At 47.4% G+C, this 26,915-nt stretch overlaps 1 protein-coding gene across 3 annotated transcripts in view; it reads left to right on the forward strand.

Moving 5' to 3' along the window:
- DDX46 (DEAD-box helicase 46) overlaps positions 1-26,915 on the forward strand; it is a 1,330,317-nt gene that overhangs the window by 468,610 nt on the left and 834,792 nt on the right. The gene's annotated exons all lie outside the window — the stretch shown is intronic.

Genomic DNA, 26,915 nt, shown 5'->3' on the forward strand with positions numbered 1-26,915 from the left:
TGTTGGCTGGTTCTCAAAAGGTAAAAAGGCCCTAAAGTGGTTGTCCCTACCAAACATGTTAAAAGGCTATCATTTTGGAACTCCAAAATCCACCATTCTCTGCCGGCCCCAGTCCCCCGTGCCGCTCCGTAGCCCCAACCCTCCCTCGCTTCGCAGCTCCTGCTCAGCCTGCCCCCCACCCCCCTGCATCCCTGATTGGCCATCTGAGGCTCACAACACCGGCCCCGATTGGCTGGGACCTTGCCAGCTGGGCCTAGAGTCCCAAGCTGCAGGCACCTCTCCCACTCCTCACCCGGACATTCGCCCGCCTCCCTCCGCTCCTGATTGGCTGCCTAGCCAGATATTAGCCGACCCTTGTTGGGGAGAATTTTCATTTATGGCTAATTTCCCTTACCTAGTGAATCCCTCAGCAGCTTTGCTGGATTTCTGAGGTTTATTATTTCGACCTGGTAAGAGTGTGAACCTTTTTCTCACTCTTACATGTGTTTTGCCATGTGTATTTCTACTTTTTGTGTGATCTTGGGCTGTGGAGCCACACCACTGCATGAGCCCAACTTCTCGTGTGTTGCACAGCACCTTCAGTGCAGTGACACAGGGATGTCTCTGAGACTTCCCACTGACTAATTTTTTTCTGGGGCTGACTACTGTCCCCCAGAAACAGGTAAAATTGCCATTTACTTTATGTAGTCATTTAAACTACAGACCCAGCACACCCCATCTTCCATGGAATATTGGAAAGGGTTAACTCTTATCCCTTGTTGTCTGTACCTCCTGGAGCCTTGTTTCGCTCCCTTAACACTAAGACTTGGCTGGTGGCAGTGGTATCTACCCTAACTATTCTACCGCGATTATAGTATATAAACCTAGTACTGTTTTAGGCTATTGTGTTCGCCTCGAACATAAACCAGCTTGACCAAATACATTTTATTTTTGGCTCCGGTTGGGTTTAGTCGCCATTTCTTTGTGTTAACATCCTTCTTGTGTTTTACATTGCGTGGCAAACTAGGTTTGCCTTCTTTGTTCACCGTCCTTTGGTGGGCTTCTGCGAAGAAGCCCTCCTTTGGTGTCTGGATGTCTAGATGGGCTGAATGTGAGGGAGGGGTTTAGTAACCCCCTGCACAGGGTCGCCTTGGAGACCCAAGTCGCACTTTGTGTCCATTGCCTGAGGTGGTTGTCCAGGCTTGACAAACCCCCCTGCTGTGAGATTGACAGACAGGCTGTGTGAATGGGGGATTTTGGCATAAAAGGCAGGACTCTTGGGCTGGAAGTCAGCCACCACTGGAACTACAAGAATCGAAGAGAAGCGGAGAAGAAGACGGCTGCTGCAACTCTCGAGTCCCGGTGAAGCCCTGCTGCAGTCCTGAGCTATCTACCCTTCAACGACAGGGAAGATCCAGTCCGGAGTCTTCTTACCTTGAGCCTGGTGGGATCAACCAGCTCACCTTTCTACAGCCAGAGAAACCTCTCCTCGGTTGAAATCGCTGCACGAAGCTGTAGTGGTCCGGATAGCCATCAGAAGAGCCTCTCCTGTTTTAAAGGAGCGCTCCTTTTATTCACTGTTGCTTTGCTGCTGCTGGCCTCATCCCTGGGTAGTGCAGATCGCTCCAGACGTCGTCCTTCTTGTCCCCACAACTGAAGCTTCAGGAACCGTGAGTCTGCAGGAACTACCAGGAACAACTGCTGTGGCACCAGCTTTCTTCATCTGAATAGGGTACTGTGTCCATTTGGTCGTTCTCTCCGTCTGACCTCTAGGAATCGGGGTGAACCCTTTTCCTTACCGAAGGCTTGTCCTTTCTTCCTTCTCTCTAACTTTTGCCTCCCTTTGACAATATCCAAGTACTCCTGGCAACGTTAATCTTGAAATATTCTAATCTTGTGATCCTCGCTAAAGGAGCCCTGCTCCATTTGACACTGGCGCAGACCTATTGATTTTATCTGTCTCTTAGAACACGTCCTCTGATTCAAGTGCCTTCACAAAAGTATTTCCTATGATTTTTATCCCCTGTTCTTTGGTTTTTATTCAATGTGCTAAATGTGTTTTGACTACGGTTACAATTCTTCCTGCGGGTACGCTTTTCTTTCGTAAGACCGAACTGTCATTACTGTCAAAAAGTGAGCGCTGCTTAACCCCCAGTAACACCTTTTGTTTCACACCGGTCTGTCAAATCCTAATGTACTTACCTTGAATTGACCTGAACCAAAGGAATTGGTTGTGTGTAGTATATTTAGAGTGTGGTTTTGTTCAATAGAGGTGAAGTGTTTTATGAACAGATGGTTTAAAAATAAATGTACTTATATTTTTTAACCTGAAGCCTTGATTCTGTGTTTGTTTGAGTCAGTGATTGTAGTCTTTTGTGTAATCCCTACTACTGCTCATTTGCTCTTGAGAGAAGTCTGGCTGCTCCGCTACTGCTACCACTATAACTGTGTAGTACGGCTTGTACCAAAGGTGGAATTGTACTGCCACTTGTAGACATAATCATCCGTAGTGTTCCCTAAGGGTCCTGCAGAGGATTCTGCTTAACCCTTCCTAGGCAGCCCCCTGCGGCTAAGGGCCCCAAGGGTGGCTCCAACAGAGGCGGCTCCAGGGAGTGTCAGCAGGTTGTCCGCAGGGGAAGCCAGTGACCAGCCGTCAACCATCAACTACAAGGACCAGTAATGTAGGAGTGGCCTGGTTCAGGGGAGAGCTACAACTCTAGCCCAGATTCCTAGCCATTTAGCAAACCAACATTAAACAGTCTGTTTAGGCCCCCTCCCACTCTACAGGTCTCTCAAATGTAATAGGGGTTCTAGGGGCATGTTGCATTGTGTGAGATTTAGATTGCATTGATAGGCTTCTCTCCCACTATACAGGTCTCTCAGATTTAATAGGAGTTCTGTCTCCATATTGCATCGTGTGATATTTAGGCTGCATTGATAGGCCTCTCTCCCACTATACAGGTCTCTCAAGTTTGGTAGGGGTTCTATTTCCAGACTGCATAGTACGATATTTAGATCTCATTGATAGACCTCTAGACAGGCCTCTCAAATCCCACTGACCAACTCACTCCTAAAGTGAGACAGAACCCACCAGTGAATTAATCTGAAGTGACACCCTGATTAGGGGCTCACGCTTCATAAGGCACAAGCCCTAGCTGTGCCCCTCAAAACTACCCTCAATTAGTAGGTAATCTTCTTAAACCCACACTGCTGGTTCACTTCAGTGAACCGCATATAGGGAGACGGACACTAAAGAGAGCCACTGATAAACCCAACTATATAACCCCCAACAACCAACCCTACCCCTCTCAAGACAGCGACTGAACGAGTCGGCTATATCAGCCACAAATACCACGAACAGACGGAACCCTAACTGTTAGCAGACAGCCTCCACACCCATTACTACACCACAAGACAACCAGACTAAAGCTGAACCAACTGGACACCAGCAAATAAATAAAGACTAAAGAACTCTCTATCTTATAATGCCGCGCAAACAACCCATTCCGAGGGAAAGAAAAAGAGAAGAAAGAACAATCGCTCCTGAACAGCAACAAAGAACCACAAATACAGAACGCATCCCCACAATCAGGAACAAGAGTCGAACCAACACAGAAAGAAGAACCAAATCCGTCTACTTAACTCCTTACCTCGCTGACAACTGCTCACCAGAGCAAACCAACCCAACGCCAGAAGCAGCAACATCAAACTACCCAACACAAACGCGCAGAAGAAGGACGAACAACACAAACAACAAATACACGACCGATGCGATAACACCTTACATCACCAAAGCAAGAAGAACTTCCAATCGACAAACACAACTTGTGGAAGACGAACAAGATGAAAACAAAAACCCAAGACAGAACCTAGAAGAACTCTTGGATGAAGCTGACACCCAAAACCTACACCTCAACAAGAGATCAACCAGGAAGGAAACCCCAACTCCGATCAGAGGACGACAACAAGAAAGTCCAAACCAAACAACCCCTCCAAACTCCACTGCAATCTTATAAACGCAAGATCCATGTCAAAACATTCAACGGAGATCTTCGACCTACTCGATGACAAAGGCATTGACATCCTGTTCATCACAGAAACATGGCTGGTAGACAACTACAAAATCACACTCCAAAGCTCTCAAATGCCTTCAAATAAACAGGAAAAACAAAAAAGGAGGCGTCATTGCAATAGCATTCAAACAACACCTGAAAATAAAAACAGATGAACCGCTTAACATCCTCAACTGTGACACCATGGTAATACACCTAACAGCAAGCCCAAAAAACAACGTCACATTCATCCTGGTGTACAGACCACCGACATATGATGCAACCTTCGTCGATAACTTCATAGAAGCCATCACCAACATAGCCATCCACCACGAACACCTAATCATCCTGGTGGACTTCAACATCTGGTTTGAAGACAGTCACGTCAACTCCCAAAACACACTGATTGAACAACTCACTACCATGAAACTACAACAACTAGTCAAAGGGGCAACACACTTGGCAGGACACACCCTTGACGCAATTTTCGCCAAGGAAGAACTCCTCACCGCCGATAGAAATACTGTGGAGCGACCATCTCATCATCCCATTCGTGATCACTATGCCTACTCAAATCTGCATCCAACCTCCTAAAATCACAACCACGACAAAGAAACTGGAAACACGTTAAAGAAAGCAACCTATTCGAACAACTGGAGTTAACCAAACCCTCAACTACAGAACTAGTTAGCTGACCTAGACAGGAAAGCGGAGCTACTACACAAATGGATTGCAAACACAATTGACAAGATCGCCCCAGAAAAACCATTCACCCCATCAAAAAAGAGCAACGGCAAAATGGTTCACTCTACTATTAAGCACCATGAAAAAGGAAAACAAAAAAAAGGAACTGGAATGGAGGAAAGAATACAACCCAGACAAAAAACACTTTTCCAGAGACACATCAGTGCATACAAGAAGGAAATTCAATAGGCGAAAAGAAGGAATTATGATGACGAATCACCAATGCCACCAACACTGAAAAAGAAATGTTTAACATAATGTAAGAGATGAGAAACCCACCAGGCTCTGACAACACCCTAACCCCCTCAGAGTAACTATGCAACGACCTGGCAGACCACTTCAAGAAAAAAATCAATGACATCCGACAAACCATACAAAACATACCAACCGACCACAACATACTACCAAGCGAACCTATCACAGAACCTCAGCACAAACTCAAAAACCTTCCTGAAATATCAGCAGAGGCTGTAGCAATGCTGGTAAAACACAGTAGGAAAGCTGGATCACCTATGGATCCCTGTCCCCCGGACATCTACGAATCAATCCTCGCACAAGGAACGCCAGCAGAATACTACAGAAACCTTCTGAACCTATCACTAGCAACAGGAACTGTACCGAGGACCTTCAAAATAGCATATATCAAACCACTTCTGAAAAACGCAAGTGGCGACGTAGAAGACCTCTCCAACTACAGGCCGATTTCAAACATTCCCTACCCGGCAAAACGCCTGGAAACCTACATATACAAACTAACTCAAGAACATGTTGAAAAACACTACCTGCTAGACCAGGCTCAAGTCGGTTTCAGCCACACAAGAGGAACGGAAACAGCACCACTATCCATCTGGGACGACCTAAAAACTAACAGACTCAAACACAACCTCAGCTCTTATCCTACTCGACCTCTCCGCAGCCTTCGACACAGTCATGACACCCTAACCAAAAGACTAGAAGACGTAGGCATAACGGACACAGCACTACTCTGGACTAAATCCTTCCTAGCAGACAGAACAGAAACCCTATGGATTAAACCCTTCAAATCCACTCCAAGAGCTAACGACTGTGGAGTGCCACAAGGATCCTCACTATCACCACTGTACTTCAACATCAACCAGACTCTGGTTATCAGAATCTTCAAAAAGTACAACATTACATGCTACAACAATGCAGATGATACTCAAATCATCTACAAAATCAAAGACACCCAAGCCGATCATTCAACCCTAATCGAGTGTCTAAAAGAAGTCTTCAACTGGTTGACTGCCAACAACCTGAAAATCAACCCAGTAAAGACAGAAATCATGATCATATCCAAAGACCAAGAGAACAAAACCCCCATCCCGTGGCCAACGGAAATGGGAAGCACACCATCACATCTAAGGTAGTAAAAAATCTGGGCGTCATGATGTACAACAACCTAACCTTAGAACCACAAATAAATGCAACAGCCAAGAAATGCCGTGTGGAGGAGGAAAAAGCAAGAAGAGTCCTACCTTTCCTCTCCTTCACGCACAAAACACTCACTATCGTCGCCCTCATCATGTCAAGAATCGACTATGCAAATAGCCTCTACCTTGGAATACCAGAATACCTCCTGAAGAAACTACAACGGATCCAAAATGCAGCAGCCAGACTACTCCTCAAACTATCGAGAAGAGAACACCTCACTCCTGCTCTAAAAACACTACACTGGCTCCCAGTAAAACATCGCATCACCTTCAAAACATGTGCAAAACGCACAGGGCAATCAGCGAACAAGGAGCAGAATTCCTACAAAAGAAAATAACAATCTACAAGCCCCTCAGGTCAAGCAACGACATCCACCTGGAACCAAAACCATACCTCAAGAAAAAACTTGGAGGCACCTCCTTCTACCACTTAGCCGCATAAAACTGGAACAAGATCCCAAAAGAAATAAAACACCAAAGATCACCTAAAATTTAGGAAATTACTAAAAACCTGGCTCTTCAACACCACAGTCTCAAACTGAAAACCGAAACATTAAGGAAAAGGGATGACTAAACTAGATTGACACGGTCAACTCCCAGAACTGACTGGGTAGCTCCCACGGCACCCGGACGAGTGATGCCAAGTATAGAGTGGAACTCGGGCGACACTCATGGAGACGAGTGAACAACCCCACCCTAACCCCATCCAACACTCGCACTCGCCCCTTAGGTCCCACCTGGTACCACAGTGTTGTGAAATTGCTGGGATATTATCAAACAGCACAATAACTGAGCTATGAGTGGGAATGGAAGGCAGATAGGGCTGCAAGGGAGGCAGGGGGAGCAGGGGGCAAGATGTGAAAGGGATCTTGAAGGCCAGACGGACCCAGATCAGGACAGAGGTGCTCCAGAAACCCATATGGGGAGATTACAGAAGCTGAAGCCCACCGCCTCAAGTGAGGATAGAGATGCCAACTAACCAATTTGCCCTAACACTTTCCCCCTCTCCGCATACTTCTCTCAAACTCCAACCACAAACCTACAGCACAACAAACCGCACAGACTTCACTACATTGCAACAACAAAACAAAAACACACATACACTCGCACAACAGTACACAACTACCGGCTGCAAACACCCCAGGACCAGCCTACGGACACACCGGGCTGAGGCCGCCACAGCGCATCACTGCTCTCTTGCACTTTTCCAGCTTCCTCCCACTAACTCCCCCCCCCCTCCCCCCCCCCCCCCCCTGCTCTTTCAGAGCCGACAGAGTGCCAGGGGACCACTCTGGTGGTGATAGTGCGCGGTACAAATGTCCTTTAACATTACCTGTGCAAGCAACCATAAGAACAGAGGCGCAAACGCTGGGCTTGGGACCTTGCTGCCAACCACAGTGTAGCAGAGATTGACGCCTCAGCAAGCATGTTAAGTTTCTTGTAAGGGTACAAATGGGAGAACCTCCTGTTGCGAAAGCTTTTTTTTGCTGCTTTCCTCCCATAGATTTCAATGGGTTTCCCTATCTTTTTGCTATTGTCTGCTTCTTGCCATGACTATTTAGAGGTGTATTAAACCATCAGCTTTACTTCGCTTGGTTTTTGCTCACTTTTGTGCGGAAATTGATCAGTGCCTAGTACTGGGAAGACTGTATATCCCTTAATTGAATTCTTGTTACTTTAAAACTTCGGCAAATCACTTTAAGGTGTAGTGTGGTTTCGATACTTGGTATCCTTATGTTTTCTTTTACAACTTTGTTTTTGCAGTCACAAAATGTCCAGGATGGGTTGGTGGCAGTAGATATTTTTCTGCTGTTTTTCACTTGTGCCCTTTTGCATTTTACGTCATAATTCAATTTTTCGAGTACAATAAACTGTAAAATACCTGTGCCATTACATTTTTGCTTGTCATTTGGCCATTTTGTATCTTTGTCTGCTCTCTAGTCTGGAATTGGTATGTACGGGAAGCCATTTTTGGGCAAAGCCTCTGCTTTCCCTGGCAAAGGGGTGGTCTGTGTGTCGTTGGATGGTGCGGCTGGGACTGTCTGGTCCCACTCCACATCCAAGCCAGTGTGTCTGTTGTTGGGCATATGTGTTGGCCAGAAGGCTGTCCATGATTGGATAGCCCCTGTTTGAATTGTGCAGAGCCTCACCATTTTTGGGTTTGGGGGCAACTGCAGTCCAAATCCTGGATATAAGGAAGACCCCTGCAGCCATTTGACAGATTTTTGGGGCCAAGACCCCTATGAAGAAGTGCAGCCGCTGACGACCCAAAGGCGAATATTGCAGCTAGCCAGCCTCCAACCAAGTCCTTGTGAAGCCTTGCTCCTCTCTCCTGAGCTCTAAAAGGCAATTGTCGACGTTTCAACCTCTGGACTGTTGGGAACAACCTGTCCCGACCCCTGCTCAAAGATCTGTACTTGCTGAGCCTTTGAAAGTGTCCCTCGGCCACCCAGTGAACTACTGACTAGCTCTCTCCTGAGCTACCTTGCTGCACTGGTCACCATTCTGAGTTTAGTCTTGGAACTCTGCGGATCTTCAACTTCTGGAACAAGTCATCTGTCGCTGCAGCTTCAGCCTTCCTGGCTACGGAGAAGCTGTGGAGGACTTGCTCTTTTGTTTTTGCCACAAAGATAGTCTGTTGCTGCTTAATGGTAGTAACTCCCGCTGAATCGCACCTTTGTGTCCTGGAGGTCTCCTGAGGTCACATGTTCCGTGGAGGTCTTCATCTTGTCGTGCCAGTGGTATCCTGCTGTCCAGTCTCCATGAAAGTCCCATCAGAGTCGCTGACTAGCAGGACCCTATCCTGACACCGAAAGTAACCTCTGCACCCATGGGCCCTGAACCTCCTTCAACCGGACAAAGCCTAGAAGTATGTGGGCCCAGTGGATAAAGGAAACCCAGAAGTGGTTGCTGAAGAAATTGGGGCGGGGGGGGGGGAGGGATGAGCTTGTATATCTATTTCTAACATCACCCCATGCCAAAGGGTTATATTTCTCCCTTGCCTGACTAAGATCGGTGGTGGTTTGATCAAGGATGCCCTTCCTGGGCTTCACCCTAGAGTGGTGGGATTGGTAGAGAAATGTGTAAGAACTTAACCTTTTAATTCAACTTCTGGAAAATGTACTCACAACTGTGGGCTTTGGCAACTCTTGTTTGCAAACCACATAGTTAAACCCTCCTGTAACATACATATTGTGGAATTAGTGACTTTTGGGCACTAGGCCCCATATCCATTCATGCCAACATTTTGGATATCCTGGGAGGGAGATTTTGTTACAAAAATCAGGAGGGATGAACTTTCACATTCAATTGCATTGGGATTCAGGGCATTTTAGGAGGGTGGATGTAAGTAAAACATATTAACATTTATGACACAACAATAGAGCATCTTCCACTGAAATTGGGAGGGTTGGCAAGTACGCATATCCTAGCAGGGCTGGAATTATTAAGAACTAGAGACCTTCATCTAGGTTTCCTCATGGATGTTCTGTTTTCTGTCAATTTGCTTACCTGTCTCCAACTGGTGTTAAATTGTTTGTTGCTTTGTTTCTCACTTGCTTTACCATACACGGTTACGTAAAATTTTGATATTAACATTGCCTAACTGTTTTATAGGTAAAGTGTTGGCGTTCTGTTAGCAGAAACCCCCTAATAGTGAATCTAATCTATTTGTTTTGTGACCCTATTTGCCTGATGTTTTCATTGCTTAGTGTATTCAAAGGCCTAATAAATAATTCTAGATTTGTGTACATCGTCAGTCCTACTTGAATTATTGGAGTAGTGTCTTACTGTCACACCCTCTCGAGTCGAAGCCTTAATGCTCTGCTACACTACCTTGATTGGGTTTGGCTAGAGATTAGTGTCTTTCTGTTCACCATAATATGGTGGTGTCATATCCCAGGATGTAGTCACTGCTTCCATGCAGGGAGCCCCTCCTAGTGAGACCAGGGAGGTGAGGCCGTTAACGGATGGTCCACCTCGGGGTGATACTCAGCACGAGGATCTCATGGCGAGGGAAGCCTCTTATGAGATCAATGACAACTGAGGGGTTAGAAATGAGAGGAGAACAGAGAGTTAACTCTCTCAACATTAGTCATTTTATTAATTGAAAGGCGTTGGATGAAGGCCTAACTTTCCCTATCCTAACGTGAATTGCCCTTCCTATGAACCTAAAATTAAAATAGGATGACCTTGTGTCCAAACTCGGTCTGACCTTCACATTAATGCATATAATTAAACAATGCAAGGTAAATATTCAGCTCGAATAAGTGCAGCAAATCAAACCTATAACTTCAACCGAAACAATCCTTGTATCCAGGGTTTGGTTCCCTTCCCCTGGATTGGTTGAGGAAAATATTCACAGTGGTTTATGTCAAGACTAGTCTCTTGAAAGTAAAGTCTCTTTAACCTAATACTTGTTTCATGAAGGCGTAACAAATGTTCCTCTCACAACATTGGTTGAAATATAACAGTGTCTTTTAATGATGGCAAAACAAAATGCCTTTTCCACAATAGTGATTCAAGAAAGGCAAACAAAATTAAAAGTTTCTGGTTGACAAAATGTTGGTTTGAAACCACAAATTAATATGACCAAGTCTCTTTTTATCACACTATTTCAAAATGAGTTTCCCGGTACACTCTCCTGCCAGGACACTTCACATCTGAAAACTCTTGATTGCCTGGTTTACACTCCTGCCAGGAATATCATCAGGTTCACTACCTGATACTCTTATCAGGCATCTCTGCAATATTCACTTTCTGTTTGGGTATCACACAATATGAGAGGTGGTTCGCTCGGTCAATCTTGCTTTCATTCTCTCTGGGTGCTTGACAATGCTTGTTCCAGGTTTCCTCAACTGACATCCTGTTCTTTTGTTAATGTCTTTTGGCTTAGGCAATGCTGGTCCCAGGTTTTAGAAAAAGGTTTTGTCTGTGATTCAAAAAATGAACCTTTACAAAATATAGTTAATCAATATTGAACATGAACAATGTATGTGGAATTCCTGAACATGACAGAAATTTACTTCATAAACACCCTATTTCAATGGTATTTAAAACAAAAACAAATAAAACAAAACGCATCAAACACATCAAGAATAAAACAAGAGAACCGTAAATTACAAATAGAACATCATTGCCGGTCATACTGCATTAATTCATTTTCAATATGTTTGCAGAAACACACTAGGGCATACATTAAAGATCTGTGATTTCCATGCATCATTCTTGCCCAAGGTGATTCAAGACAGTGTTCATAATCTGTATTAACAAATGTCATTAATAGAATAGTTCTCTTGACTTTAAAATAGGACCAATGTAAAATTAAGTGTTTCAGCGTTTCTCTGGGTTCCTCACATGGGTGAAAATGACAATTTTCAATGGTTATGGCAGCATTATCTTTGTTCCAATGCTTTGTTCTTTCCCGTGTGTGATATAAATTTAATTTAAACCACATATAATACTTTCTGTAGTGGTGGCAAGGGAAGATCTCAATGTAAGAGTACCTGGGAACTCGTTTTTTAGTTGTAGGTACAATATTCTGTGTACATTTTGTATTTTCCTATTTCTGCGATGGTTTTGCACCAATCGTACTCATATAATTTATTCTTTGCGTACACTGGTCGCAGACACAAATCATCACTTATGTTAATCTCAGCAAGTTTGGCCTGCATTTCACGGTGATAGTGATTTATTGATGAGGTATTAAGCAGTTGAATATTTGTTTTTAAATCAACATAAAGAGAATTAGGTTGAGGGGAACACATTTTTGCATAATTACACAGTTGACGCCATTTCCTTTGAGAAGATAGAGCAATTCTCCAGCATGGGGTCTGGCATGGATTCACATGCTCATGAATATTCCCCGTCGTCAGGCTGGGAATCCTCGGTAAAGAAAAAAAACAGTATCCGTTTCGTTTCTGATCTGTCTTTCGTAGTAATAACCAATCACTGGTCTCTGCGTCATACTGACCACAGCCAATGACTGCCCTCTACCTAAGCACCGCCTCTGGCAGCCATCTTCAGATTTTTACCGCACGTTCATGTGTTGGGATCCTCGTGCTATTGCTCTCAAGCGTTAGTGCTAATTTTTCATGTTTTTTTTGCTTAAAAACTTCGTTTTTTCGGTCAAAAGAGCCTCAAGCTCCACCGACTCTCCATCCGATCAACGGGGACCCGTGTCGGATTAGTCTGCGCCCCTCAAGGGTGAAGATCTCGTCGAGCTACGCTTTTGGAGGACTCCAGAAGTTTCTCAGGCCCGGACATGGCCCAGGAGAAGGGAAGCTCGACGCCCGGAAAGCTGTTCAGGATCTGCCCTGGATGCCAGCTGCAGAACGTCTTTAAGGAGGACGAACACTCCTTTTGTCTCTACTGCTTACATGAGGACAAGACGCACGTGGAGAAGGACTGTGCGTTTTGCTGCAATATGTCGGAGCGGACCATGAAGGACCGCCATCAACGTCTCGCCAACTGGCTGGAAGGGAAGAGCCCGTCAGGCGAGAAGAAGAGGAAGAAATCCGAGCGGTCTTCTAAGACCTTTGAGGACGCCCCGGCGACGGGGGTCCAACATAAGGCCAAGCACTGCGAGTCCGCTGGCACCGGGAGCGCCGAACGGTCGGGCTCTACGGGCGCCAGGCAGGGCGCACCCTCCCCGGCACCTTCAGCCACGAGCCAACGCTCTGGGTCGGGTAAGAGGAAGGGCGAGCTCCCTGCGAAGCTCCTGGAGAGGCCCCGGTCGAGCTCGAAGGCCCCATCGGAGGGGGAGCGAGGCAGTGTCCCCCCCCCTCAAGGATAAGGCGGTGAGCGCACCTAAGGTGGTGAAGGCCTTAATCCATCCGGCCAAGCCCTCTATCGATACTGTCGCGGCGGCCCTGGCTCAGCCTGTGGAGGCTACACCAGTGGTGGCGACCTCGGGGCTCAGAGTCTCCCTGCCACCTCGGAGGGAGTCCTATTTTTGTGCCCATTGATAGGACCCCCCGTGAAACCCCCGGCGGGGAAGAAAAAGGGGGGGGCAGGGCGTCGTCGTAGGTTCGGCCTCAGCTTCAGAGGAAGAGCTGATTGAGGTCTTAAGCCACGGCCTTTTGGCGTGGAAGAAGACCGGCCCGACGGGATGGATCCCGACACAGGTGACGACGACATCGTCGAGGGTGCCGACGGGGCTCCTGATCGCCCGTCGGATTCCCCTCTGCCAGTGCCGCAAGACAACTCGGCGGCCATTTTGTTGGCTATACAGTCCTTATGTTCAGAGATCAGGACGAGACTACCGTTGCCGACGGAGGAACCTCTCCCGTCGGGGGATCCTGAACCGGGACCTTCTGGTGCTCCCCCGCCCAAGAAAAGAAGGATTCACCCTCCACCTCCTTTTCAGCCGTCACGCCCCGTCCAGCCCTCCTCCCCGTCCTCCCGAGGGGATGATACGGGGACTGACACGGCAGCGACGGGTACGGACAACGAGGTATACAACGAGGATCTACCGTCGTCGCCTCCCACCAGGGTTTCTCCGCCCGACGGGATTGGATCGTTCCACTCCATGATCGCCAGGGCATCCGAGCTTTTCCAACTCTGCCCTGAGGAGAAGAAAAAGGAAGGATTCCTTTATCAACGGCGCAAGGCCTAGAGGAAGACGCCTCTACTGGACGACATTTGGGATGAGGGCCTCGCCCTCCTCAAGAACCCTTCCACGACGCCGGCTAGAAGAGACCCCCCCCCCCTGTGCCTCCGGGCGCAGCCTACCCCGGACTCCGTCGTCTCCGCGGCGGCCAGGAAGAAAGCGGGGGGGGGTGCGGCCTCCACATCGACTTCCCCACCGGACGGCGAGGGAAAGAAATTGGACGCTATGGGACGCAGGGTCATCTCGTCTGCAGCGACGACGATTAAAGCGGCCAACGCCTTGGCTATCGTGCTCCCCTGCTGGACTTCGTACTGGACGACAAGAGGGCGGATGCCCTGGAGATCCTCCAGGAAGGCGAGGTGGCGTCGGACCACGCCATCACTATTGCGACGGACATCGCCGACACTGGGTTTCGCCAGTTGGACAACGGCTTGTGCCTTAGGCGGCGTGGATGGCTCAAGGGTACGGACTTCCGTCAAGACGTACAGACCAGAGTCCTGGACATGCCGTTCGATGGGAACAACCCGTTTGGGAAAACGGTGGACGATTCCCTTCAGGCCATTAAAACTGAGACGGCCCGGGCCCTTGGCGTTCTGCATCAACGACGGACGCCCTTCGAGCAGTGGAGGCAAGGGCGCCTCCAAAGGTTCCGGCGGCGGTTTCTCCACCTACCGTCAAGCGGCCCGCTCGTCGTCTCAGGAGGCCTACAGAGGACGAGGCAAGTCTGGCGGACCCCGCCGTCGTCGCCAAGGAGGTCAAGGCGGCAAAGCCTCGTCGAAACAGGATTGAACCGACCGTGGGGTCGGGCCCCCACCGATGCACCCCGGTGGGAGGCCGGCTGGCGAGCTTCGTCAGCGTGTGGGAGTCCATCTCCACCGACCGTTGGGTGCTGGACGCCTTAGCCCGGGGCCACGTGCTCGAGTTTCAAAGGAGGTGCCCGCGCGTCCCCCCCCCCCGTGGCCAGGAAAGAGCTTCACGTCCCTCAGCTTCTCCTGGAGGTAAAGGCGATGCTCAGGAAGGGCGTCATCGAACTCGTCCCAAAGAGGCTTCGGGGCTCCGGAGTTTACTCGAGATACTTCCTCGTGAAGAAGACGGGAGGATGGCGCCCCATCCTAGACCTGCGACGTCTGAACAAGTTCATCAAGGCGCAGAAGTTTCGGATGGTCCCCCTCAAGCACGTCCTGGGGCAGCTGGTGGAAGGAGACTTCCTGTCGTCGTTGGATTTGGAGGATGCCTACTTCCACATTCCCATCCTAAAGGGGCACCGAAAATTCCTCAGTTTTGTGGTCCAACGGCGTCACTACCAGTTCAAAGCCCTCCCCTTCGGACTACGGTCGGCACCCAGGGTATTCACCAAGTGCCTTGCACTGGTGGCGGCGCAGCTGCGCCGCGAGGGGATCCACATCTACCCCTACCTGGACGACTGCTCATCCGAGCCAAGACGAGGGAGCTCGCCGTGGAGCACACGGCAAGGACCGTCCAACTTCTCACGGACCTGGGATTCTCCGTGAACTACGCCAAGTCCCACTTGGTACCCGCGCAAAACGCACTGTTTCTGGGAGCGAAGCTCGACACAGTGTCCCTTCTGGCCTCCCCGTCGGAGGAAAGGACCAGGTCCATCCTGGGCAAGGTACAGCGGATGTTGGTTTCCGACGCGGCCAAGGTGAGGTCCATCAAGTCCCTCCTCGGAATGATGTCTTCTTGCATCTACCTCATTCCCATGTGCAGGCTCCGGATGCGCCCGTTGCAGGAGTTGGACGCGCGCTGGATCCAAACGACGGGCGGCTTCGAGGAGAGGATCACACTCGACGAGAGTTTCCGCCGAGCGGTCCGGTGGTGGGGCACCCGCGCGCATCTGACGGCGGGCATGGACTTCCAGACCCCAGACCACCAGGAGACAGTGACCGCGGATGCCTCCCTGGAAGGGTGGGGAGCGCACACCGAAAATCTGCACGCGAGAGGCCTCTGGCTCCCGACGGAGAAGTCCCTCCATATCAACGTACTGGAGCTCCGTGCAGTGTTCTGGGCCCTCGGGTCCTTCCTTCCGTCCCTCAAGGGCAAGGGGGTGAGGATCTTCACCGACAACACCACCACCATGTTTTACATCAGGAAACAGGGCGGAACCAGGTCCCCAGCACTGTCCAAGGAGGCGCAGGACCTGTGGAATTGGGCAGTCGCCCAAAGGATGTATCTGGTGCCGTTTCATCTGGCAGGGATAAAAAACACCATCGCCGACTCACTCAGCAGGGAGCTGCGCTCGTGCCACGAGTGGGAACTACGGCAGGATCTAGTGGATCGCCTCTTCCGACGGTGGGGCACACCCCAGATCGACCTGTTCGCGACGGCGACGAATTTCAAGTGCCGGAGGTTCGCCAGCAGGTTTCCCCAGGCGAGGAGCATGGGCGACGCTTTCTCGTTCCCCTGGGAGGGCCTGTTCCTCTACGCGTTCCCTCCTTTGCCACTGCTAATCCGGCTCGTCAACCAGCTCAAGAGGTCACGGTGCAGGATGATCCTCGTCGCACCTGCGTGGCCGAGGCAGATATGGTTCCCGGACCTTCTGGACTTGTCAGCGTCCCCGCCAATCAAGCTGCCGGTGGACGCGGATCTACTCTCCAGGGAAGGAGGCGCCATCCTCCACCACGACCCGAAATCGCTGAACTTGCAGGCCTGGCTCCTGCAGCGCTAGAGTTTGGAGGATACGACTTACCGGCCGACTGCAGAGAGGTTCTTGCAAAGGCCAGGGCGTCCTCGACTCTTAAATGCTACGGACACAAATGGAAGAGGTTCTCTGTCTGGTGCCACGCACAGAAGATTAACCCTCTACGGATTACGGCTCCCCAGGTACTGCCGTACCTGCTGACGCTGGCCAAAGCTGGACTGGCACACGCGTCCATCAAGATTCATCTTGCTGCGATCTCCCGATACACCAGAACCACGGGCCGGACGTCCCTGTGGTCTCATCGTCTGGTGAAAGAGTTCATGAAGGGACTGTTCAGATCGTTCCCGCCGGTGAAGGCGCCGGCCCCGGCGTGGGAGCTCAACGTGGTGCTGACCAAGCTCATGGGACCTCCGTTCGAGCCTCTGCACTCGGCCCCGTTGAAATTTTGGTCGTGGAAAACAGCGTTTCTTGTGGCCATCACCTCCGCACGACGGGTGGGAGAGATCCAGGCCCTTTCCTGCAAGGCCCCGTACTTGACTTTTCACGACATGAGGGTAGTGCTCAGGACCCACCCCTCCTTCATGCCCAAGGTACCGTCGGACTTTCATCTCAACGAACCCTTGATGTTGCCTGTGTTCTTCCCGTCGCCTTCGTCGCCGGCTGAGAGGACTTTGCACTCGCTGGATGTGGCTAGAGCGCTGAAGTTCTACGTGGACCGCACGAAGTGTTTTCGGAAGACGTCACAACTCTTTGTGACCTTTGGACCTGTCAATCAGGGGAAGGCTCCCTCGAAGGCTTCCATTTCCAGATGGCTCTCCGGCTGTATCATGTACTGTCATCGGTTGGCAAACCGACCGCTGCCTGGCCGTCCGAGAGCCCATTCCACCAGAGCGATCGCAGCTACCACGGCGTTCCTTTCTGGTGTGCCCCTGCTGGACATCTGCAGGGCTGCTATGTGGAGGTCGACGCACACCTTCACGAAATTCTACTGCGTCGATCGGGATTCCAGGGAGGAGTCCAGGGTCGGCCAAGCAGTGCTGCGCAACCTGTTCGCCTGAGGTGAGCCTGGTGAGGAGGTAAGATGCTTAATGTTGAGTTTGATGTAATGCTTAATGTTGAGTCTTTGCCACCTCCCGTGGTTGTCCATGTGTGTACTGCTATGTATTCTTTATTCATGAGCATGTGAATCCATGCCAGACCCCATGCTGGAGAAGGAACAAGTTACTTACCTGTAACTGTTGTTCTCCAGCATGGGTCTGGCATGGATTCACATGCGAACCCTCCCGCCTACCCCTCTGCGGCTCTTCACTTGGTCATACTGCCACTTCACGTGCTTCCAAATCTGAAGATGGCTGCCAGAGGCGGTGCTTAGGTAGAGGGCAGTCATTGGCTGTGGTCAGTATGACGCAGAGACCAGTGATTGGTTATTACTACGAAAGACAGATCAGAAACGAAACTGATACTGGTTTTTTCTTTACCGAGGATTCCCAGCCTGAGGACGGGGAATATTCATGAGCATGTGAATCCATGCCAGACCCATGCTGGAGAACAACAGTTACAGGTAAGTAACTTGTTCCTTAGTCCCAATTCATGACTCAGTACACAATTTGGTAAACTCAATGGAAGGTGCATTGTTTTCAAAAGTGATCCCTAGAGACCATCTAGGACGTTATTCATATTAGAAAGACAGATATCCAGGGAATACAGAAGAACACTTTCTATCTTTAAAGTGAAGAAGTCTATTATCGGTATCAAGGAATATTTGCAATATTTTGCTTGAACTATTTTCAGCTTGGAGAGCAAGGGTCGGCTTTTAGATTTTAATAGGGTGACCCAAGAGTTAAGCAAGATGGCCTCAGATATAAAGTAGCCCAAGTAGATTGAGTTTTCGATCAGTGGTATTGGTGTGTTCTGTAAATACCATTGATTAACGTTAGTCTTGGTCTTTACTCCCAATCTCATTATAGCTGTTTTAGCTGGATTTGGTGTTAAATTATGGGCTCTAGAAAATTCTGCAAATAAATGCAGCTTCTTTTGCAATCCCGTGGTAGTCGGGTCAAAGATAATGTCTGCAAAGGTCGAGCCATTGCAGACGTTATACACCAAGATTGACCGAAAATAGACGGTATTACCCAAATGGACCTTTTACAATTGACCTATTGCACAATTTACCTAATTATAGTGATCTTAATTGACCTTCTGCACAATTGACCTTTATATTATTTTAGTTATTTTATATATGTATTGGGTTCGTTTTGGATTATAAATGACATAAGGGGATTGGGTGGGGTGTTGCAGGGGGTTTTGGATTGGGTGAGGGGTTGCAGGGGGGGGTTTCCCCCCGCATATATGCCCTAATTGACCTTCTAAATTAGGTCAATTCTCCCGAGGTCAATTGTGAAAAGGTCAATCAGCATACAACCAAATAGACTTCTATCACTCCAAGCATGGTCCAAATCCGCAATATACAAAGAAAAATGAGACAGCCAGGTTACAACCTTGCTTCAAACCTAAAAAGTCCTTTATTGGGGAAATAGTTCTCCCATCAGTCGAGATTCTTATGTGTCCGTATTCATTTTCACGAACCAATAAATCAGTTCAGCTGGTATACCTCTTTTTGCCATTTTGGCCCATAATATATTGCGTACAACACTATCTAAGGCTGCAGACTTGTTGATCAAGGCCATGTATACAGGGTACGAATGTTTAGGTTTAGTCACTGCTTTTATATGGGCAATGGTAGTCGCATTTAAGGTGGTACTCATTTCTTTTCGAAAACCTGTTTGGAATTTGGAGTAGAGTCCCAGTTTCCCAATAAACATTTCAAGCTCAAACAGGAGCAACATAGCAAAAATCTTAGCCTCTGTGTCAATAAGTGAGATGGGTTGATCATTTTCTGGTAGAGAAGAATCGCCATTTTTATAGATGGGAATTATATTCGAAGTGACCCATGATTGCAGGATGTTCCCAGTGGATGTTCTATCGGCAAATTCATTTTTTAGACTTAATGACCACAGGTTTACATCGGTCTTATATACACATGCAGGTAGCCCATCAGGGCCAGCAGACTTCGAAAAGGACAATATGTTAATGTACCATTTTATGTCATCCGTTGACCATTGGTATCGGCCCATATCATTATACCACAGTGGCAGATTTGGAATGTTCTTAAATTCTTCCAGTAGTTGGAATTTGCGTGTGATATATTCATACCAAATCTTCTCTGAAATGCAATTTGACATAGGTGGTATCGGGCATTTATCAGCGCTTTTTATAGTTTGCCAGATTGCTCTGGTATCATAACTACATATGGCCCTGATCAAAGTGCAGTTCACTTTGTTATAACTCAGGATTCGGACAGGTTTTAGCTTATTTTTATATTTCAATATTATCCGTTTACGCAGTATTTGATAATTGGGTGTGTTTCGGGCACTATTTCTTCTCAATTCTTTTTTTTCCCTTTTTAGGATTTTGTTAGACTGGTCAAAAGCATGGTTATGAGCTTTAAATTTGTACTTAGCACGGAAATGTTCAAGAGCAATATGAACTACTTTGGAACATAAAGTCTCCATGATAGAGATGTATCTGGTCTGGGCTATGTTGTTGATAGAGATATGCCCAGATGCGAACCCAACAAATTGTTTGCACAAACTAGGGTTCCATCGGAGCGATATTGAGGGGCGATCTATTTCTGTATATCCTAAAGAGGGGATCTAGGTCTAACAGGGGACAGTCAAGTTTTAATGATGTTGATAACTGGGCATGGTCACCATGTACTATCAAATTGATTGCTAAAGGAGATGCTGCCGGCATGATGATATGGGATAGAAATATGTAATCTATCATCGAGGAATGAGAATCCAGACACAAAGTCGGATGGTCACCTGCCGGAGTGCATTCCATCGCATCCATATCCCAATCATTAAGGTATGAGTTCCAAATTTTCCCTCTCTTTCATCAAGAGTCTACCATTTTTTGATTGTGAATCCAACCCAAAGCGACAGTCAGAATTAAAGTCCCCACCAATAATGATATCACAATCGTCTGTTGCTATGGTCGATGTTTCAAGACAATCATCCAGTTCGTTAAGCATGGAATCAATCAAGGTATTACTAGGATTCCAATATAAGCTTACTACTAAGATTGATTTAGATTTCTTGTTATCGAGTCAACCATACGCCTAGGAGATTGGGTAACTCCTATAAAAGTTTACTTTGAGCTCCAAAGGTGTTATTTATTGCAATTGCTAATCCACCAGACGGGCGCCCCAACACTGTTCGCTTAGCCGGTGAGCAGTATGTAGTGAAACCCATCAAAGTGCATCTAATTTCATGGTTTCCTGGAGCAGTATGATAAAAGTATAATTAAAAGTAGTCAATGTGCCAAACCAATTTGAAATGTTATGAAAGCCACATGAGTTCCACGACAATATTTCTAGTTCACCCCGAGTCGATGGCTATGCCGTACATGTTTCAGGTTGAACATTTAGAATTGATTTTAGCATTGGTTCCAGCCATGATATGTCTTTGTTTTTCCCTACAAGGTTTAACAATTCAATAATGGGAATGTTTTTAACATTGAAGACATTGTTAGAATGATGGTTGGATTCATCCTTGTTAGAGGATGGACAAGCATACAATATGTATTCTTGAGCAGTGGGTTAGTTGGGGAAGGTTGTTAATAAAAACGCTTGGTCCTTAATCTCTGCTCTACAGGACCAAATAAATTTGAGAATATATTCTGTTTTGAGATAACGGATCATACGGTGGTTGTTCCATCTTGCAAGTGGGACTCTTGTCATATCCTCTGATTTGAGGATTTTTAATTGCGGAATAAGAGAGAACGCAAGCAAGAAGGAGCGATTGATGCAGGAACTTCCAAGAAAATGTGTATTGCCTTCCAGACCAATAATATGTACTCTTTCCACAGATGGCTGAGCTATTGGAGGAAGCAATGTTAACTACTCCTCTATAGGAGGTGCAATATGTGTGGGCAAAGGGGTAGACTTGACAGTGATCCTAGGTGATGGATCGGTCAAGGCCAGAGAGGGGCTGTTTACAGCTAAAGCATTGGCGACTGCATCAAAGGAGATTTCTCCATCCTGGATGGCCTTTCTTAGGGCCACCAGAATTTCTCCACTGGAGTCGTTGATAAGGCAAAGTGGTACAACAGGCGGGAGCATCTTGGATACACCCAACCCATGGTGAGATTGTCCATGGATTGTGCCATTATTGGATGGACCTGGAGTCACATCTGGTTGAACTTTTGTCTCATGTCCTTTCAAAGAGCTCTCGTCAATTGGGAGAGATCAAACTTTACTCCCTCCATTGACCACCATAAAAGTAGTCGCATCTATTTGAGATGGGATGTGAACCCTTGGTTGCTCAGCTGTGCGGACTTCACAATAGGATTTTTTTTCCTGCAACGTGTGAGGATTCCAATTGAACCTCCGCAATAGGCGGTTCATGTGTCCTTGCTTCAATCTGCAAATGGTCAATGGAGGTGCAACTTCCACTAACTGCAAAATATTCATTAAGGTTTGTTTTTGTCGATTTTCAGAGGAAATTCGGATGCTACTGAATTTAATTGTGTATTTTTAAAGTGAAGTTTGAGCTTTTTTGTTGGTGGTATAGATAACACTCGGTCTGGAAGGGGTTTGGAAGGTAGAGCATCAATTTTATCCAGGAAGGACAGTGATGAAGACTGAATCAATTGATGATTTAATGGAGAGGATGAAGTATCAATGCTTTTTGAAGGAAGAAGTAGAGAATCTTGTCTCTCTTTAGAGAGCTGCTGGACATCAATCGGGTCATCCTCAATAATAATGTCCACTGAATCAGTATTAGGAGGAATGGGGACATTAGTATTGCCTTCAGGTGATATTTTAGAGTCAGCCAGTCCAACTTTATATGAGAGTGCCTCTTTGTGTCTTTTGGCATATCGTTTAACTGCCCGCAGATGTGTCTTTTTGGCACGGTGTCATAAAAACCCTGTTTTTTTCTTCAGGGTTGTGGGGAGAGGTTCCCTCTTTGTTCAGCTGTTCCATTGCTTTTAATAGCATTGAGGGACTGTCCGGGGCTCTAAATTCTTTTGAAATTTAATACCGCCTTGACTAATAATGACTTTCAAGTAGTCTATGGAAGTTTTCAACTCTTTTGTCATCATTAGAGCCACACCTTCAAGAATTCGATTGAGGGACAGATGATTCAGGTGGGGGGGGGGGTGATTGTGGAATTGTTGTAGTCATTGGAAATGACTTCCAAATGGCATTGTGTACCTTTTTCAGCAATAGGCCGTTTTGGAGTCAACTTTCGGTTCTTCTCCAACTCTTGCTTGTTAATCATTATCGATTCCCATAATAATATAAAGCTCTCAATGCGGTCCATTTTGGAGCACATCTGACCCATCGTGCTTTTTATTTCACGAAGTTCCAAGTGCGACAGATCGTGTCCCTTATCCAGAAGGTCAAGTATTTTTATTATGACTGGGAATGTATGGGGTGATGTCCCTTCATTATTCTCCCGAAAAGGGGAATGTGTGGAAGCCTCATGACAGGGATAATTCATTTGCAGCTGTGTTAGGTCAGGAGAATATACAATTTGTGAAGGGATGGGTTTGTTGTTAATGACGATGTCAGAGATGGCGTTATTGAAGTGGGCCAATAGAGCGGTGTTACAAGGATGGGTTTTAGAATGAAGCTTCCATTCTGGCGACCTTGTGACGAGGGGGTAAGCATACTTGTGGATCGTCGGACTTGTGAATTCAAGGCCGCCATATTGCCAAGGTCTGCTTTGAATAAATCATGATTTAGAGTGCTTTTCTCGAATCGAAGTCTAGCGACTCAAAGGCTTTTGCACATGCCACCGTGTGGATCTGTGCAATATGAGTAGCAGGGATAAGTGGGCGTGTTTTAGGAGAATGTGGAGGCACCGCCTCAAGAGCAGGGTGCTCAACATACGAGGATTTGCCTGCGCCAATCATCTAATCAGCGGTTGTACTCGTGATTGGTGCAGAGGCAGTGTCCATACGTCGACTGCGCAGCCCACTCGCCATATGATTAGTTTGACTAGACAATGGGCTCACAGATCAGCTATGGACTTTACAATAACAAATAATGTATGATTGTCTATCCAAACTACACAGTAGCACAGTAGGTCGAGAATGTAATCAAAAAGCTTACTTTCGTTCCGGTCCAGGGTAACTTGCGCAAATGAGCCTGGTTGAAATGGCATATACGGAATGTTTCGATACCGAGATGGTGAAGAACAGTTAGCAGATGCTGATTGCACACAATAAGTAAAGGTAAATGGACACGAGATAAGGAAGAGGGGCAGCCGATCAGCCGGCAAGCCAGCGAACAGCAAACAGCGTGTACTTAAAGGTGTACTTGATGCCCGTGGCCCACAGATTTTAAGGACTTCTGGGAAGAAGGGGGCAGAACCACCTATATAAATACAAAAATATACACTGTGAGTAATATATTTAAAGAAATGAATACAGCTGAAGTATGCTAAATGACTCTGTACTACTTTCCAGTCAACGTACCAAGTAAAGTCCAAATAAATTCCACAGATAAATATCCAGTGATGTTTCCCAGGGTCCAGGACAGAGCAGGGAGCCAGTAAAAGCGTGTACTTGATGGTCCCAGGTTTTCCCCAACTAACCTCTCATGTCAGGAGAACTGCACCATATTCGCCTTTTCCTTTCAGTTCTTTTTGGTCAGTATTCAAAATTACTTTGAAAATGCCTTTAGCGTATTCGAACATCCCGGGGTCCCCTTCACTGTTAGGCTGACTCACCGGTTCACTGTGCGACTACCAAGATGTTCTCGCGAGGGGCCAGCTACCCCTTCTGGACAGTTGCAGTAGGCCTCAGTTTTGGCTCTCTTGTCTTTGCCGCCAAGACCCGTGCAGCTCTGAAGGACCGCGTCTCTCCACACAGACCCGTTGTGCACTGTCTGCTTTCTCTCTTCTGGCGTTCCTCTCGTCCGGTCACAAATGCAGCCAACTTGCTTCTGACCAGCATCTGTTTTTATTCCACGTCCCTTCATGGAGTTTCCTCTGCCACTGGCCACGCTTACTGCTCTGTGCACCCTGCAGCCTTCTTTCTCTCTTTCACTTTGTTCCCATTGCAACAGGTGTTCAGGGGATTTAAATGTCCTGTGTGAACTTCATGTTTCCTTCATCAGAACTACTGGATCCTCTTCCTCATCACAGTACCTGAGGATTTCGGGACTTGTTTTCCAAGGAAGTTTCAATTGTTTGGAATCACATGGTTGAACAGTTTTATTTAAATTAGTAATACCATAAACATCAGATGTTTCATATGTTCTTAGTGTACACATGAAGAGTGAATATGGGTTTGTTTAAGCAAAGTGCCGGTCAGAGGTTTACAATGAGATGATTCTGAGTAATGACGGCAGACCATAAAAAGTGAGACATATACTGCGAGACTCTTTCTTGTTGGAGTCAACACCTTCCTCTGACGTCATCTCCTCCCATGTGATCCATCCTCAGAATACCTGTGTCCTCTGCGCCCCCCCCCCTCCCCTCCCACCGCCCCTCACACCTCCCTGTCAGGATCAGGTAGTGGATGCCTTCCCCAGGCACATGGGAGGAGACTTTAGGCTGGCGATCAGTGATGACTCTGCAGGATTCATCACACAACCCAATGGAGGGTGAGGGTATCACCACTGAAATAAGGAGGTGGCATGGAGCAATATGGCATAACCTGCAGAACCAACAATTAACAGACTAGACGACTTGAACCAGCTGAATTCAAACATAAAATGAAAATGGAAGAATGACTTTGGTCGAGCCCTCGCTGGAGGTACCATGAGAGTGAGCAGAGAAACGAGTTGAAGCGGAAGAGGACGGGGACACCAAGAAGGGAGCTGTAACGACCAGAGTCGACCCTCAGCGAGAGGAAGAGACAGCAAGCTGGTGGAGAGAGGATCCGGGCATCCCTGAAGCCCAGAAAGTGCAGCAACTGCAGGAATCGCTGCCAGGAGGAAGAGTGCCACGACAGAGCTGCCAAAAATGTCCGGGAGAGCCCTGCGAGTCATGCAGATTACTGCAGGTGCCCAGAGGGAGCCAGAACCATTGCGGACTGTGAGATAAGGTTATTCCCCCTGCTGTGATTGTGAACATTGTGAAAAGCCAAGAGAAGCAATCTCTTAACATTGTGAGAAACCTGGAGAGAGCCAGGAAAGCCATGATGAGAAGAGAGGCATTCTCTTGGCAGTGTAAGGAGTCGAGAGAGAACCAGGGTAAGGGAGTTGATCGCCCTGGTGTATCTGTGAACATTGTGAAAAGTCAAGAAAAAGGAGCCATTCTCTTGATGCTGGACCTTTTTGAATTGGAACTTTTGGTTCTTTCTGAACCAGCGAACTGTTGCTATTTAGGAACTTTGCTTTTAACCTTTGGGAAAGGGAGTGTGGCCTGGGGAAGAGATAATCTCCCCAAGAACCAGTTTCGCTGATAAATTGAACCATGCCTGTCCAGAAGAATGGAGTCCTTCTTTGGACCAACAGGACAGCAAACCCCTTTTATTTTAGTTTTAAGTGTAAGGGTTGGAAATAGTTTTTTGACACAGTACAGTGGACTCTTTCAGTTCCTGTAGATTGACACATTACTTCGTTTTTGTTGAGGCAGGGAAACCCCTCTTAGATATAGGTGAAAGAGTTTTCTAGGCTTTTCTTTCCATTTTCCATAAATGTTTCTGCCAATCAATATGGCACCACTGTGTACTTCTGCACCCTTAGAGTAGCCTCTCAGAATTTCATGTCGACAATTCAGTCCTACAAGCATTTGGGAACACAACACAGAAGAGCCCAGCATTGTATACCATGCATATGCACACACAGATATTTGAAGGGATACAGAAGCAATTTAACACAAATAACATTCTTTCAGCAAGTTTCCCTGCATAATTCTATGGACCCCTAAACATGTTGCTTTTATTTTTGAACCTGTCCTGACTTTACAGGGAAGTGAAGCGTTCACTTTGCCAATGCATAGGAGCAGGAGCTCCTCGGACCAGCCTCCGCCCCTGCAGGAGCAGCGGGCACCTTCCAGCAAGTCGACCCGACTTATGGCATAATTAAGGTAAGCGCTAGACTGTAGCGCCTTTACCGAGGTCTGTGCACCTCCAGCACAGCATCTGCATCCATATTTGAATCGCATCACATTTAATTGAAAAGCAGGCCAACACGCTGCACGAATACCACGCAATCGCTTGAAACGGTGCTCCTGCACCGGAATCGCCATTGAAGTACACGAGGTACTTGATTTTAAAAATGGCCGAACGTCTTCACAACACCTGACCAGCTTGCCAAAGGCTACTCCTTCAAGCTGCACCGATAGGCTGCCCTGCCTATTTCCTTCCCCATTGGCTGCCGGCAGGCAGAGCCGGCCCACAAC

Source organism: Ambystoma mexicanum, chromosome 3p (assembly GCF_040938575.1).
Source record: "Ambystoma mexicanum isolate Mex_15411 chromosome 3p, UKY_AmexF1_1, whole genome shotgun sequence".
Taxonomy (NCBI): domain Eukaryota; kingdom Metazoa; phylum Chordata; class Amphibia; order Caudata; family Ambystomatidae; genus Ambystoma; species Ambystoma mexicanum.